The 13509-nt window shown below is 43.1% G+C and overlaps 1 long non-coding RNA gene across 1 annotated transcript; it reads left to right on the top strand.

Annotated features, from left to right (window-relative positions):
* The first annotated feature begins 11823 nt into the window (after nucleotides 1–11823).
* Nucleotides 11824–12301, top strand: LOC107553299 (uncharacterized). The gene is made up of 3 exons (XR_001604953.1): nucleotides 11824–11834; nucleotides 12028–12030; nucleotides 12244–12301. It is a non-coding gene; the product is annotated as an uncharacterized lncRNA (long non-coding RNA).
* Nucleotides 12302–13509: the final 1208 nt, after the last annotated feature.

Here is a 13509-nt window from a genome sequence, read left to right on the forward strand (position 1 = left end):
GAAACAATAGGCGAGAAGAACCTACTTTGTAGAATTACAAAGAACAAAAAAAGCATTTCATTTCTCTCTCCACAGTTGCATCAGAGTTCATGTATTCATGTTCCAGTATAATGTCATTGCTCAGTTTTAATGGATTGGGAAAGGAAAGCTTCGGTTCTGACCGAAACAAACCCTCCATTTTACCATTCTACAGCAAACCACACGCAAACATGAGACTCACTGAAGAGCGAAGAGCAGAGTCAACAGAAAAACCGCAGTAAAGCACAAACAATAATCCCTTTCATTCTTATCAAGAGATTCCGAGATTACCGTAACAGTGCATTCAAGGTCCCATTGACTGCAGGCAAAGGAATTTGCCTTAGGGGAGTGATCAAATGTGCTTTATTTCAGAACATTGATTATGGTTGGTTTTTAATCTATACACATTATTGTTTTTAGTGGCAGAACAGAGAATTCTTCTTTACAGTACAAATAAAGACTTTAAAGCAGATTATCCACAGAGCGATTATGGTTGCTGTAATTAGATCACTTAGCAGCTTGTGTTTGGAATGTTGATGAAGCATTTGCTGTGATCTAAAGATTAACATTCAAAATACAGTCATTCCAAAACATGAAGCATTCAAGCAAAACCTGTCTTTATTGAATTTACTGCCACCTGGTCAGATGGTAAAATTTGTCTTTGGTCTAATAAAATGAGTTAAACTTGTAAACAAGAAATCCAGTTTTGTAATTTAATTCAAATTCAAAGAATGCTTGTGTAATGGTGGAAATCTGCCTGTCTGATATTATTGTGTTACAGTATTTGCTCTCCTCAGCTAAACATCAAGAGCATATTTTAAAATTAAACAGAAACTGTAGAATCATTCAGGATGAACACATTTATAAATAAATGTGCTTGTACCTACAAGAACAGACTGACACAGAGGTGGACCCTGGACCCTTTAGATCAGAAAACAAAGGCAAAAGTTGCACTGAAGGTCTGATGGAGAAAACGAATGATCTCTTGCATTCAGGGCCCAGGAACACGTGAGGATGCATATCTGGAAACGTTTAATTCCTGCTGTCAATGTGACAGGGTTAACGAGAGCTAATGGGTGTCTAGGGACATTTGGCCGAGAGAGAGAGAGAGAGAGAGAGAGAGCGAGAGAGAGAGACAGCGAGAGAGAGAGAGAGAGAGAGAGAGGGAGAGACAGAGAGAGAGAGCGAGAGAGAGAGAGGGCAGCGTTAAACAACAGAGGTGTAGAGAGACACATATAGCAGAAGGTGGGGGGAGACCGAGTGAGGGGACAGGAGACGAGATGGATTGAGGGATGCAGGGGGAGGAGTAGAAAGTGAGATGAGAGAGGCAGAAGATGAGGCTCATTATATCATCTACCCTGTCTGGTGTTTCTGCTAACTGGTAACTGGGTGAAACCTTCGTCTTGACCTGTTCTGAATAACTTTTCACACAAAATGAAAATTATGTCATCATTGATTGTCATTAGAAATAAAATGTTTCAAGATATGCATCTTCATGTGTACCTTCAGTGCCACATTTGGATTCTGATCTAATGGGTCCATAGGACCGCCATGTCAATCTGTTCATGTAGATCATTTTTCCATGCAATATATAAAATATGTTAACCAAAAATTACACAAAGTACCATAAAATTATTATTTTATCTGCCAATGTTACTTCATTTATGAAGCTTCAAATCTGTAATGGCATGGTGAACGTTAGTGAGAATTAGTACATTTTTCAAAATTTCTTCTTTTGTGTTCCTTGAAAGAAAGAAAATAAATGACATCAATCCATTTATTTATTTGTTGTAAAATTACAATTTAAATAGCATTGGTATTTATACAGTCCACTTCTTCAGCTTTTTAATAGTTGGAGTTCAAATGGTACATATATCTGTAAGTAATTTTCTGTTCTGGTTTGTTGCAAAGCAAGATCAATTTTCATTTGCTCATTATAGTAGTCATCAACGAGCAGAGATTACAATTAAAGAGTGTGTGTTAGATTGAATGTTCTGTGATTTTTGATGGGACTTTACTCTCACAGATCCATGATAAAAGCAGTTTCGTGCAATTTCTTTTTAAAGGTATTCTGGCAAGGACACAAATGTCCAAGTAGGTGGAAAATTTAGATTTAATAGAGGCTAAATAATTCTATCAATAATTTTCTATTTTATATAGAAATACAATTCCGTTTTTCTAATTTTCAAATGCTTCTATTTTGACAACTATGATTGTGGAGCAATCATAGTATAAGCCAGTGCAACTGTGGCCTCAGCCCTGTTAAGAACACAGTTAAACAAACAATGTCCAGATATCAAACTGAACCTATCAACCAGATAAAGTGGTTGAACCATGAATTGTCTGTTCATCAGTTTTGTCCTTTCAGCTTGATAAATGTGATATGATAAGGTAACCTGTCTCTGTAGAACTACATAGCTCACTGCAAATATGTGATCAGGCCTGTGTAATACCTGTGAGGGGTTGAAAGAGATAAATGGGTGTATTTATTTGTACCCTGAATTGCTTATTATAATTGTGTGAATGATACCACGCTCACACATGCAGTTATGCAACACATGCACATCCCTGCTTATTTTTACTATATTTAACATAAATTGTATTTTATGCAGTCATAAAAAACAGATATTTTGTTGGAGAAGAAAAAGAGAGAGCGATGGAGTGAGTGAAGAGAATGAGGGGGTCAGAAGACAAAAGAGAAAGGCAGAGGGGGCAGGAAAGGATGAGAAAAACGAGAGATGGTACACAGAGAAGCAGAAGATGGAGGGCAGGAGGAGAGAGAGCTGATGGTGATAGATGAGTAAATTGTGGGCGTATGATGGGTGGGTGTGTTGGGGGTGGGTAGTTGGAGAAAGAGAGAGAGAGAGAGAGAGAGAGAGAGAGAGAGAGAGAGAGAGAGAGAGAGAGCGCGCGCGGGGGGGGGGGGGGGGGAGGGGGGGGTGAGAGAGAGAGAGAGAGAGAGAGAGAGAGAGAGAGAGAGAGAGAGAGAGAGAGAGAGATTCAGCGTTCCAGAGCAGCCGTGACTGTAAGAGTTCAGCCCCATTAGAGATTCAACCTGACTCTGCACACTAACATGGCTGCTGATTACGCCATATTTCCTTTGGCTCCATAACATTAAATGTGCCATTAACACACACACAGGCAGACAGAGAGAGAGAGAGAGAGAGAGACTTTTTGACTTTTAGGTCTTCTTTATTAATTCAATAAAAACGTAAAGACCTATATCTTTTTTTTAAAAAAAATAATAATAATAATAATAACAACAACAATTCTAACATACATATATTTACATTTTTCACATACATATATACATAGAGTGAGGGGGAAAAAAAAAATATATATATTAACACTTATATATAAAATAGCAAGCAATCATCAACATCAACATCACAAATACAGTGGTTTACAGCCCATTTACCTTTAAACATATCCATATCATTGACCAGTTTGTAATACGTAAACTCAATTTTAATACAAAATTTTAATAACCCTTTTAAAATAGACACAACATCAGTTGACCCAGCATCATTCAAAAAATGTTTTCTTGATAGCCATATAGCCAATTTTTTTATTTTATAGCCATATTTTGCCTGACCAAAAATAAAGTTAATCAGAACATGTACTTCCCTCCTACTTCTACTATACTTTGGTCCATAAATGAAAAGTGCTGGAGTAAAGACTTCCCCTAAAGTATGAACCCACTCTTCTAAGATATCAAACAGAGGTTGAAGCCTTTCACACTTTAAAAACAAATGATAAACATCTTCCTGCTCTCTACAAAAAGGACAACCTACTCCTACCTCTGGATCAATGTGTGCTCTGTGTATGTTTGTAGCTATAATCCCATGTACTATTCTCCACTGAAGGTCTCCAGACCTTTTCTCAATTGGTGGTTTGTACAGGGACCTCCAGTAGCCTTTAGCGGAGGCACCTGGCCCCAGAACCTCCAACCATTTGGACTCGCTGACACTCTTCAGTGTGTTAAGATGCCACACTTTCGCACACATAATGTAGATAGCTTTCTTATCAGCATCACCAAAGCAGGCCAGCTTAGGGGTCTTAAATGATAATAAGCAGTCCTCTTTTTCTTGCCATATGCCAGTCAGTGCTGAAAAAAACTACTCTGGAAAGTCACAATTATCTGCCTTTTCATCAAAAGTTTCCATTGCCAATCTATAGTCCTGAGGCAGAGACTCTAAAATCCGAGTCAACATATTTTGTGCCAGCCTGACTGATTTTATTCCCAGTGTTGAAGCTAGATTTTCAGGGCTAATCCAACTTTTTTTGTCTTTTAAGTGTCCAATCTTTGTCATGTTTACAGCCCACATGGCTTTTCTGAAAGTGTCCGATTTAAAAACATCCGAATCCAATGCAGAATTGAAAAATAGTGGTTCCTCCTTCAGTCATAATTTTTGTGTGCTACCTGCACCCTGTGACAAATTAAAAATTGACCATGACTTTAAAATTGATCTATAAAAGAGGCTCAGTCCACTTAAATCCAGTCTGTTAATGTCTATCAAGAACAGGTGGCGGTCCAGACCCATGTTTCCAGCTCTTCTTAAGAGAGCACAGGCTACTTCAGCCCAGCTCACATCCACTCCGTATAGCAGTCTTTGCACCGTCTGCAATCTGAAGGTCCTGAGTCTCGCTCTAATGTCAATCAACCCCTGGCCTCCTTCTTGTCTAGGTAGATACAGCACCGCCACCTTCAAACAGTGCTGTCCCGACCACAAAAAGTCCACTAGTCGTTGGTGTATTCCTCTCACTAGATCTTCAGGAGGCTCAAGTATTGTCATTCTGTGCCAAAGTGAAGAAGCAACCAAGTTGTTACATACCAGAACCCTCCCCCTATAGGACAACTGCGGCAGCAACCAACTCCAGCGAGACAACCTTGTACACACTCTATTTTTCAGGTTACAAGATACATAAAAACGGTCCAAACGAGCAGCAGAAATCCTATCATCACAGACCTTCACCCATGTATATTGTTTTATAGAAGGATTGTGCTCTCTCCATACGTCTAAGAGGTTCAGCTTTTTTATTACACCACTTAAAGAAGAAGCTGACTGTGCATGAGGTTCTTCCCCATTTCTATCAAGAGTAAAATCAAGAGTACAGTTCCAGTCACCCCCTACAACAATAAACACATCTTCATTTTCTTCTTTAACTATATTTTCAAACTTCTTGAAAAGTAAACTCCTTTCTGCTCCAACATTAGGAGCATAAATATTTACAAACAAGAATTTAAAATTACTAATTTCAGCCGTTACAATTAAAAACCTTCCTGGCTCTACTTCGTTTTTTGATAATACTTTCACATTTACAGTAGGAGAAAAAAGAACAGCCTCACCAGCACTTAAATTAGTCCCATGACTGAGAACATACTCTCCTTTCCACCATAATCCCCAGTTAACTTCATTACTAGAAGTACTATGAGTTTCTTGCAAAAATGTCACGCTCAGATCTTTCAAACCAATCATTTCTGATAAAACCTAATTCTTTCTTCTGTAACAGAATAATTAATGTAAGTGCTTATATAACATTATATGCTTACATTTTGGCTTTTAAATCATCAAAAAAAAAAAACATTTGTGCCTCACTATATATATTTGATGTTTGCTGACTTTAAAAGAAAATTAGTTTTGGATAATCAGCATTAGGCCACAAATGTTAATCAAACTTAACTTGGAATATTCTGGAATATCTGGAATATTCCTTTGAACAATCACAATTTTGTGATTCTTTTGACACATTTAAGACCCCTGCCACAGAAAACGTCTCTAGGTTAGGCATGTAACCATGGTTCCCCCGAGAGAACGAGACGCTGCGTCGAAATGCTATGGGAACACCTTCAGTGTGACCAAGCTCTGAATCACGTGTGTAATAAGTCCAATGGATGGGCGAGACGTCGCGGGCTGGGGTGACGTAGCGACCAGGAAGCTTAGAAACATGTGTGGTGGATACAGCGGCAGCTTCTGGGAAATAGTAAGCGCTCGCAGGGATGCCGGAAGTATGGCACTGAGATGCAGCATCTTGTTCCCTCGGGTAACCATGGTTACATGCGTAACCTAGAGACGTTCCCCTTCAGGAAGTCGAGCTGTGTCAAAATGCCATAGGAATGAGTATGCCCACGCCGCCAGACTTTCAAATCCCTGCCTAGTGTGGAAGAGCACAGCTAGGGCGAGAGAACAGAAGAGCCCGGAGTGGCTCGCATATCGAGGCCATAGAACCTGACAAACGTTAGGGGCGTGGACCAACCCGCAGCGTTGCAGATGTCCTGCATAGAAGCACCTGCCAGAAAGGCCTTGGAGTCAGCCGCCACACTTCCCGAAAGGGAGGAGGACAAAAGACCTGGAGTACAACAGGCCGTGGTGTAGAGGAGGGAACTTTAGGTACATGGCCCGCTCAATGGTAGAGAAACGCTTTGGCCAGACCGGGCACAAAGTCTAAATAAGAAGGGGCCACTGAGAGGGCCTGCAGATCCCCAACTCTCTTCAGAGAAGAAATCGACAGAATAAAGGTAGTCTTAATAGTGAGATGATGATCAGATATCTCCTCTATAGGCTCGAAAGGAGGTTTACAGAGAGCCTCTAGCACCACAGCCAGGTTCTACGGGGGGACACGAGATCGTACCGGAGGCCTCAGCCTCAGCACACCGCAGAGGAAACATGTAACTAGGGCGTGTCTGCCCAATGACTGACCACCGAGAGGGGCATGGTAGGCCGCAATGGCCGCCACGTAGACCTTCAAGGTGGAGTGGGTCAACCCTGCAGAGAATCGGGCCTGCAGGAACTCCAGCACTGTACCAACTGGGCAGTTAACTGTTAGCTGGCAGTCTCCACACCAAGAAGTGAAAAGTTTCAACTTCAAGGCATACAGTTTCCTCGTAGAGGGAGCTCTGGACTGGAGGATGGTCTCAACAACCTCGGTTGAGAGACCAGAAGCTACGAGTTGTGCCCCCTCAGGGGCCACACCCACAAATTGTACAGTTCCGGGCGGGGGTGAACTAAGGTGCCCCCCGCTTGAGAGAGGAGGTCCCTGATGGGAATCTCCCATGGAGAGCCGTCGAGAAGGGACACCAGGTCCGAGAACCAGAACAGGGCCACTAGCAGTAGATGGACCCCGTCCTGGCATACTCTCTCCAGAACTCCCGGGAGCAGAGCCATCGGGGGAAAGGCATACAGATGAAGCCTCGGCCAAGTCTGTACCATAGTGTCCAGTCCGAGAGGAGCTGGATGAGTCAGAGAGAACCAGAGGGGACAGTGCGATGTCTGCTGGGTTGCAAACAGGTCCACCTGAGCCTGGCCAAAAACTCTCCATATCTGCTTAACCAACTGGAGTGAAGCCTCCATTCCCCGGGCCTCGGCCCCTGCCTCGACAGGATGTCTACTCCCATATTGAGATGCTCAGGGATGTGAACTGCTCTAGGAGTTTGCCCTGGAACCACACAAGAATCTGGTGCGCCAGCCTGTAAATGGGCTGTTCTAAAGAACGCAGACCTCCCTGGTGATTGAAGTCGGTGTTGTCGGTGTGCACCAACACATGGCGATCTCTTATGTCTGGGAGAAAGTGTTTTAATGCTAGAAACATGGCCAGCATCTCCAGGCAGTTGATGTGCCACGTGAGATGGTGACCACTCCACAGACCGCGGGCTGAGCGGCCACTCGTGACCGCTCCCCATGCGGTAAGGGACGTGTCCGTCGCTAGCATTATGCGGAGACAAGGAGCTCCCAGCACCGGGCCCTGAGACAAGAACCAAGGCTTCCTCCACATGTCGTACCCGATATTGGTAAGCTTTGCCCCTTAAAAGCAAACCTCAGGAACTTTCTGTGTTGGGAAGGATGGAGATATGAAAGTATGCGTCTTTTAGATCGATCGTGACAAACCAGTCCTCGGACCTGACATGACTTGTTTGATTGTGAGCATCCTGAACTTCAGTCACATGACTGAGCGGTTCAATTGATGCAGATCTAAATTGGGACGCAACTCTCGGAACTCTATCGAGAGGAGGGACCACCTCGATGGCCTCCTTCCTCAAGAGAGTGTTTACTTCTTGTTCCATTACCAGAGCCTGCTCGGGGCCCACCAGAGGGGGAATGACCCCGTTGAAACGAGACAGAGGATAACTGAACTGGATTCTGTAGCCTCTCTCTACAGTGTGCAGGACCCATTGAGAAACATTTGGCACAAGTTTGCACGCTGCCAAATAGTCCACTAAGGGAATCAATCTCTCGAGACTGACCTCTGGTGTAGTCAGAGCGGCTAGCTTGGTGACCTGAAGTGGCGGACAGGCAGGGGATGGCCGAACTAGCTGCTCTAGAGACCTCCGAAGAGGTAGCGAGCCTCCCAGTACCGCTACGTTTCTGGGTGGAAACTGAGAGAAGCGCTCGCCGGAGAGCGCTGTGCCCTGAAGCAGGGCACAGGGTTGGCAGATCGATCTCCTGAGGGCACTGAGGAGAGACGAGCACCGTAAAATGAGGTGTAAACCACTCTTCCCCAGAGGGGCCTGCCCTCAGAAGTCCTGAGCCACAAGCGTCAGGACTTCGCGGCCAAGGTCTTCTTAGACAGAAGAACGGTCCGCAGATCCGGCTTCGCCTTAGAAGACCCCGGACCCGACGCGGGGGAGCACGGGAGGCAATGCTCTGTTTTTCGAGCTTGCTTTTCTGCGGTTCAGCCTGTTTCTCGTGGACCAGTCGATGTTTAGCTTGGCCACGGCGCGAGTAACCACCTCCAATAGCTCCTCATACTGGGGCGATTGAGGGGGCGAATCCTCATTAATGCCCTCCACGTCAATCTCCTCGGAGGAAGACAGGCGGAGCATCGAGCCGTCTCCCCGGGGTGAAGAAACCGCAGAGCGGTCTTCCGATTCCAGAGAGCGGGCACTGGATCTGGTGGGTGAGGAAGAAGAAAGGGAGTCGCCCATCTCCATTCCCTCCACCAGATCCATCTGCGATCCCCACGAGTGCAGCCACCTCTCCGCCTCGGCGGAAGTGGGGCAAGGACCGCGAGGAATGCTGGTGAAGGCTCCCTCCTTGAAGAGAGCCTTCCGGGAGCACTACTTTCTTGAGAGCTGACTCTGTGTGCTTCGCTCCCAAGCAGACCGCACAGACTGTGTGTATCCCCACCCATAATGTAGCCGGGCAGGGAGGAACACAGCCTGAAACACTGTCTGCTCTCGCCCAAGCGTTTTGTCTTATCACTCGCCTTTGGCATGACTTATAATGAGGGACAGACAACACACAGAGGAGACTGACACACACACAGAGCACTTGCTGAATGACAGAAAGCTGCCGCTGTATCCACCACACGTGCTTTTAAGCTTTCTGGTCACTAAGTCACCCCGCCCATGATGTCTTGCCCATCCATTGGACTGATTACACACGGGATTCTCGAGACGTGGTCACGCTGAAGGCATTCCCATAGCGTTTCGAAGCAGCTCGAGATCCTGAAGGGGAACCCCATACACCAACACAAAAATGGCCCAGAGCAACCATAGGTCTACACACGTATTGTGGATATACCACAGCAGGAGTCACATACACACAGACACACATACACACATCTCACTGTCTGTTAAGATCTCATTAGAAAGACATGTTGATACCTATTGTCTCTTCGCAAAACCTCAGCAAATAGATTCATTAGGAGTGAATCAGCGTTGAGGTTTAATGACACAGATAATCAATACTGTCACTGTGACCTTTCTCACCGCAGCACATTTATTCTGATTTATTCAGTCTTTTTGAGAGGTATAGACAATCAAGTGAACTTAAAAAGACATGCAACTAATTAAAAGATACATCAGTTAAAAAAATCACTCACATCTTAGTATTAGTATTGAAGAAAATATTTTTAAATGTGAGAAAAGATGCTAGAGTGTGAATTTTGTGAAAGAAAAGAATGAATGAATTCATTTATTTATATATTTGAAAGAATGAAAGAAGTCAGGTATAAACATCAAAGTGCACAGTGCAAAAAAATGTAAAAAAAAAAGATTATTATTTTAAATTAAAAAAAATGTTTTATTCAAATAAAAAAATTACATTACTGAATCAACCTAAATAAATTAGGTTACACCAACAAAACTAAATTTTAGAAATCAGTAGACTGACACTGAGCTGGACTTAAAGTTACAGAAGACTGTGGTCTATAAGCTGATTGTCTTTGTAACACAGCAGGAAAAATGCTCGGCCATTTAGAGCCAAGTCTCCTTCACACCCACATCATTACACAACACATGGATCCCAGCAGGCCAATAAACACATTGTAGCCTCTTTGAAAGGCATTTATTGATATAATTATTGATCATCCGAACATCAATCATATTGATGTATTTGTACCATTTCAATTGCATGAACTATGTTTAAGCAAATAATTATATTTCCATATTTATTCATGGAGGCTTGATGAAAACTGCTGGCACACATATATACTACTCCACGGACATAAATATTTTAAACTATAATACAGTGAACTCTGATTGTGATCATATTACCTACATTGTCATGGCATAAATGTTATGAACGATGTTGACATTTTTGAATGTGCCATGCAGATTGTTTTTGGGTAATATGATAATACTGCTATAATGTTGATGGATTGTTAAATGAAACAGGAAGAATCTATGATGAGGGAGAGAGAGGATGGTGGTTCTTATCACCAACTATTTTTAGGCCTGGTTGATTGCAGATTTATTCTCCCAGGGGAGTTGCGTGTGTGTGTGTGTGTGTGTGTGTGAGAGAGAAGGAGAGAAAGAGAAATAGGAAGAGGAGAAAACTGCTCTGGGAGACACAGCTGTCACTCAGCACATGTATAAAATGGCTAATTTCTGCTTGTGCGCTCCCTGGTGTGCAACACTAATGTCTGCATGCATTGAACACACCTTTATAAGAGAGATTAAGAGAATTGAGACGCAAAAAGGTGGAAAAGGACAATACGCTCATATGCATCAGAGTGCTGGACACAGGTCAGAAGGAATAACCTGAGAGAGAAAACAAAAACAGCTGTGAAAAGAGCAACCACTTTGAATAGGAGACAAGAGAATCCAGTCTGACAGAACAAAGGCAGCTCTCAGTAGTAGGAATGTTTTGTAGCTGTCAGCACCAATGCCAGTGTGTATGTGTGAGAGAGATTTCAGGGATTTAAATGTCTCCTTTGCTCCTCCTCCCACTAAAAAGAGCATTTGCCAGTTTTGTAGCTCAGCAAAGGAGAGAAGGACAGACCTTCAGTGAGTGAAGAGGGAACACAAAGATAATTCATCATAATACAGCATGCGAGAGCGAGAGCGAGAGGAGGGGGTGATACTGGGGGAAGCCACCAGTCTGTTCCCCTCCCCCTGCCTCTCTCACACAGCAGCTTAATAAGTCTGTGTCATCTGCCTGAAGTGTGTGTATGTGTGTGTGTGTGTGTGTGTGTCTGTCTGTCTGTGTGTGACTACTACATGTGTCTGGGCAAACATGCCTGCATATACAGACACACAGGTGAGATTTTAATGGTCACACATTTGTATGTGTGTGTGTTTGTGTGCACCGTGCACATTTGTGTTTGGCAGTGGTTTTGGGATGTCTTGCATGCTGGCATGCAGAAAAATGGCATTCATCACATCCAATCTGTCAATGGCAACAAAGACAGAGAGACAAACTCAAATAGCAAAAGGGAATTACCACACTGTTCCTTATGGACACACTAACCACAAATGCAGACACATCACTACCAATCACTACACAAACACAAGTGCTTGAGGAGACAACATAGACAAATATGGATTGGTCACATTGGCCATATTACACACACATTTATTGCAAGTGTGTGTGTGTGTGAGTGTGTTTACCCTGTGTGTTTACTATTACTAATTATCTAGCAACCCTCTGCTTTAGGATTTGTCTATTTGTCTATAGCAGTGATGGGCAAACTTGGCCCTTCCAGGCCACTTTCCTGCAGAGATTTGGTCCAACCCTGATAAAACTCACCTGGCTGTAGCTTTCTAGTAGTCTTGAAGACAATGATTAGCTGGTTCAGGTGTGTTTGATTAGAGTTGGAGCTAAACTCTGAAGGAAAGTGACCTGGAAGGGCCAAGTTTGCCCACCCCTGGTCTATAGCCTACATTAAATGTTAATCTACAAAGGACAGGCTACTAGTCTACAGCCAACTAAATGACACCACACAGCAACAATGGAACCACTACAGAAGCTTTATTTTAAGAGTGTACAGCCTTAATAGATAAAGTTCTTAGGCTGAAATTCGATTAAAACTATTTGAGAAACTTTACCTTCATGGGGGACTAATATGGCGGGGTTTTTTTTTTAAAACGTTAAAAAATCGTAAGCCTCACAAACCTCTTGTGCATATCACATGCCCGTTTCTATAATTTTAAAGGAAAGTATTTTGAATCATATTTATTTTCCTTTTTTCTCTTGCACTGTGTGATGCACATATTTCCATGCTCAGAACGGCTGTCCTCAGTTGTTTACCTGTCTGCCCACGTGAGACTTGCATAGAGAATGGGTGACATTGTAATTATGTGAAGCAGATACACGAGAAATGTGCTTTTGGCACTGATGCCATCACGTCAGGTTGACAGAGCATGTGACAGACCTCTGGCTGATCTTACCAGCAGACGTTCACGTTTCTCTCCAATCTCACCAATTCTGCTCAAGTGCTCAAGAAACGTGGCACTTCGGTAGATGATTACAGCTGTATTGCTCACATAGCTTCAAACAATTCACGCTGCAGGGCATTAGGGAAGAAAGTGAAATCACTGGCAAATGTTTAAATTGTAAAACTATGCTACTAAAATCAGCTGATCATTATGGCAAAACTGTGACCAGGGCACAGGTGCGAAGCAGCTGGTCTTGTATCATTTTGTTGTGTGATAATTAACTATCATGATGATTTGAGCTAAAATTATTGTATTATCTTACTTGAAGATTAGGTTTCAGGAAAAAAAAAATCAAGCAGTGATAAAAGTTAATTAACTATGAAACTATGAACTAGCTATTATCTACAAAGAAAAATGACCTTGTGACCATCACATGTGTAACGGGGCTGACGAGACGTGTGGATCCATCTGCAAGCTTTTATTTCAGAGACGTGGTCATAACAGGCAGGGTCGAACAATGGCAAACAGGTATGTGGCAGGCAAAACACAAGAATAGTCCTAGGACTAGCGTAGGTCAACGATCGGCAGACAGAACCACAGGGGTGAGACGAGAAGGATAAATCCAGGGAAACAGGCAAGTCAAGGCAAAACAAGGAAACACAGAGACTCGGAACAGGGTACAGGCTAAACAATACTCAGCAGAGAATGGTAGTTTGAGTGAGTGTTATATAGTGAGTGAGTGAAATGAAACAGCTGTGCAATCAGTGCTGTGTGCGATCAGTGAAACATCTGTGTGCAATCAGTGCTGTGTGCAATCAGTGCAATGAATGATGGGATATGTAGTCAGGGGTGATATGCAACAGTTTGTGTTGCGTACAAGAGTCAATGTAATG

This window comes from Sinocyclocheilus grahami, unplaced genomic scaffold, assembly GCF_001515645.1.
Source record: "Sinocyclocheilus grahami isolate Dianchi unplaced genomic scaffold, SAMN03320097.WGS_v1.1 scaffold469.1, whole genome shotgun sequence".
Classification (NCBI taxonomy): domain Eukaryota; kingdom Metazoa; phylum Chordata; class Actinopteri; order Cypriniformes; family Cyprinidae; genus Sinocyclocheilus; species Sinocyclocheilus grahami.